Here is a 4310-nt window from a genome sequence, read left to right as displayed (position 1 = left end):
CCTGCCTGGGATAAGGATATGTTTTTGGGACAAGGCAGGTTTGCTAATCAACAAACAGGATACCCCCCTGAGGTATATGAACAGATTAATAACATTTGTATCCGTGCATGGAAATCACTCCCAAATAGAGGAGAAGTGTCTGGCAATTTGACAAAAATTATACAAGGCCCCACAGAACCTTTCTCAGACTTTGTTGCCAGGATGGTGGACGCCGCAGGAAAAATCTTTGGTGACCCTGATAGAGCAATGCCCTTGATTAAACAACTTGTCTTTGAACAATGTACTAAAGAATGTAAAGCAGCTATAGTGACAGCTGTGGCGGTATCTGCCGCTGCAGCAGTTACAGCTGGAGTAGCTATGGCCAGCCAGGTACAAACTGCTGAAAGAAGAATCCTGTGTCGTGTTTTCCCTTGCCGGCGAGGGGTCACGACAAAATATGTTTAGTTCTTTTTTAACAGAAGAGGCCCTGCACGCATATGTGTCCAAAGCCCTCAAGTGTGTGCACCTTCTCAACCAACCGGAGAGTACACTTTGTGCCAAGCAACTGCCTATCACAGGCAGAGCTGGGGGCATGTCTGAGCTTCCCATCCATAAAAGCCTCCAATTTTAGACTTTTGGTTCATCCTCAAGTGAAAGGATATATATCAACACTGAGGCACACTCCTAGGATCCAAAAGAAGATGTTCACATGGAGAAAAGAAAATTCTTGTACATTGGTGATGGAGGTGTAAATTAGTATGGCCATTATGGAAAACTAAAACAGAGTTACTATAAGATCCAGAAATTCCACTTTTGGATATTAATCCAGAAGATTTGACATCAGTTTGTCAAAGAGGTATCTGCACGCTCATGTTTCATTAAGGCACTATTCACAATAAACAAATTATGAAATCAACCTAAGTGTCCATCAATAGATGAAGGCATAAAGGAAATGATATACATACACACACACATATATACAATGGAATACCATTCAGTGTTGAAAAGAAGGCATTATGACAACTTGGATAGAATGGAAGAACATTATGCTAAGTGAAAGATGTTTTGGTGTTACTTCATTCAATCCTCTACTTGAGTAACTTAATATCTGATCTTAATTCCACCATGTTTTCATTCATTCACTTATTTTCTTTCTGTCAGAAATTTTACCCAGATAGCACGGTTCATTTGATAATGGGAAGTAAACTCTTTTTCCACTAAAGGAAATAAGACCATGGGATTTGGGGTTTTAGAAGTTATTGTTAATGAAAAATTCTGTAATGTTTATTGTAACTCAGGTAGCTAATTCTTTAATGGTAATTGTGGAGAGAAGGGCAACTTAAGTTAGAGATTCTACTCACAGGAAACTAGGGCACATAAATGTCCTCCCAGAAGTGGCTCAACCCAACCATATTGTTAATGCCAATATGGCACCCCTAAGAAATAGCGAGACCTGTCCCTGGGAAGAACAGAGCCTCCTAAGAAAATATAAACATATGTGTTTTCTTCCTATCTCCATAGAATTACCCTGTGGAGCTGCCATGAAGCTCAGAGATATCTCATACTGAGACAATAACTTCATAGTGCTCCTCTAAGTGTTTTATAGATAAATACCTTATTTAATTCTCACAATAATCCCATGAAATAGGAACTATTGGTTTACAGACAGAGAAACCAAGACATTGAAATTGTAAGTAACTTTTCTAGAGTCACACAGCTAGTAATGGGACCTGCTGGGATTTCAATCTGGCTGCACAAATAAGTAACAGCAGTAGCAAATTTATTGTTTTGATTTGACCTACATTCTTTGGTTAAAATAGCCCATTGGAGGGTCTTCTTTTTTTGAGACTATCACCAGAATTTCAGATTCAAGAGCAAGCTAGTTATTAGCTTAAAAGGATAAAAAACACTTGAAAAAATGAGAAATTATACTCCATTTGATTCAAATGTATGATATGTCAAGATCATTGTATTATCATAAAAAAAAGAAGAAAAACAAACATGTTTTAAAGAACATGTGCATAGTAAGGAACTTTCATTTATATTATTTACTTCTCTAAAAGACTGAAATCAATATTTTATTATCCCTATATTACAGATGAGCAGAGGATAGCTCTGAGAAATTTTATAGTTACCACATAGTCACATAACTGATTTGGACCTGATGATATATTTGAGCCAGCCACTTAACTGCAACATTGACACTATTCCTATTTCTCCTCTACTCCCTAACAACCATTCTGTGGGTTTCAAGGACAAACTACTCCTGTCCTGTGCCCACCCCCTCTCCTCCACCACTTCCTGAACAAACACAATTTCTCTAGGTTCTCTTTGCTCACCATCTCTTTGTCATGGTTAAAGTCTAAAATGCAAAATATTTAGAGAATTTAAAGATTATTTTAGGGTTGGGAAACCTTCGCTGTGAATCAAGTAGTCCAAGGAGCCTCCCCCAAGGCATAATTTGTATAAGCTGAGCTTAAACTAAGGAACCAACTCTTAGCACAAATAATTACTGAAATGTGTTGAGCATAACAGAAGCTTGGTAAAGTCCAGTCTTTCCCTAAAGGACAAGTATAATAGGCCTATAACTTCAAACATGTAAGAATAATAATTTGTTATTCACATTAATCCCTCCCGGGCCATTGCTAGCTACATTGGTTGTTTTCAAAGGGGGGCGGGGCACTGGAAAAACCACTAAAGTTTGAAGGGAAAAGAATAGATACAAAGTGGCAGCAGCAGATAGCAAAGCAACTCTGTGATTCCACTGGTTGCTGCAGGGTCTCATAGTGTTTCCTGAGTGTTCACCTATTATCCTGTGCCCACTTGGCCAATTCTGCAGTGAAACAAGAAGGTGGCCCCATGGGAGGGAGTGGATACCACCAACAAGCCATTTCGGGGTATTCCCACAAGAAGATTTTTCAAAATGTTTACCACAGAGGTCCAGGCAAAATTATCAATCCCTGTGAAAATTAATGCATTTTTTAAATTCACTTAAGATCACTTTCAGCTCAGAAAATATGCACACACCTGACAGCCACACTCATTTCCAAAGTTGTAGAAGAATTTTAAGTAAAAAGGTGCACAGGAACAGGCAGTCAGTGACACTCAGAGGAGGAAGATGCAGCATGGACTCAAAACCAAGAATTAAAATGGACTGATCTCTATCTGGTGGACCAGCATCTTCTGGGAAAAGAAATAAATGGTGTTGGTAGTTTCAATGGCACCCCTTCACCCTCATGACTTAAATCATGGATGAAGATTTATGGGATGCTTTATCCACTCACAGTCACAGATGAGCCTCCACATACCTTCACTTTCTGGTATCCTGCACATGAAACAGAAAAAAATATTCTTCTGCTTTGAACTGCCTTGACCTGGCACCAGAATGTAGGAGCACTAGTGATATCTATCTTTTCCAGCCTTTGGGGGAAAGCAAGGTACCTATCAAGGAAGACACTGACCCAAGACTCCAAAGGATGGGGGTCTTAGCCTTTCCTGGCTGCTATAATATTTTAGATGGGGGTAATTTATAAATAATGGAAACTTTTTTTTTCTTTTTCTCATAGTTCTGAAGGCTGGGAAATCCAAGGTCAAGGCACTGGCAGATCCAGTGTCTGGTGAGGGCTACTTTCTGCTCCACTTTTGGTACCTTGTTGCCACATCCTCACGTGTTGGAAAGAATGAACTTGAACTTTTTATAAGGCCACTAATCCCATTCAAAGGGCTCCATCCCTATCACTGAGTCACCTCCTGAAGGCCCCACCCAACATCATCACATTGGGTATTAAATTTCAACACATGCATTGGTGGAGTGGGGAACCCAGGCATATTCAGAGTACAGCACTGGAAAACTTGAATGTTTGATTTCTAAAACAGGAATTTGTCCTCTCCTCTGTGACTGGCATAGAGCAAATGATCTACCCTTCCAGGTTCACAGAAGGGGAACCTCAGCCACCAACCCCTCCTGGGTGTTTCTTGAGCCAGTAGCCTCTGCAGTGTATGGGTCAGCTATCTCCTCCATCACTGTTCATAAAAAGCACAGGAAGTGGAGTTACATTAGAATGGGAGATTATCTGGGGCCCCAGATTGTCAGGGGCAGGCCCAAAAGGCAGAGGGTGGGGCACTGGGGCAATGTGGCGATGGAAGCAGAGCAAGTACAAACACTTGTTTAAATAAATTATTCTGGATTTCCCAGGTTTGTATCTCAGTAGCTTTTTTGACTTCTGGGGTACAATTATCTCTTTAATTATTTTTATAGTTTTTTACTTTAAAAAGTCATAAGCTATCATAAAATATTTTAGCAATATAAGTACACAAATTAAAAGAGTGCT

The sequence above is a fragment of the Marmota marmota genome, unplaced genomic scaffold, assembly GCF_001458135.2.
Source record: "Marmota marmota marmota unplaced genomic scaffold, marMar, whole genome shotgun sequence".
Taxonomy (NCBI): domain Eukaryota; kingdom Metazoa; phylum Chordata; class Mammalia; order Rodentia; family Sciuridae; genus Marmota; species Marmota marmota.
Note: the sequence above shows the minus strand (reverse complement) of the source record.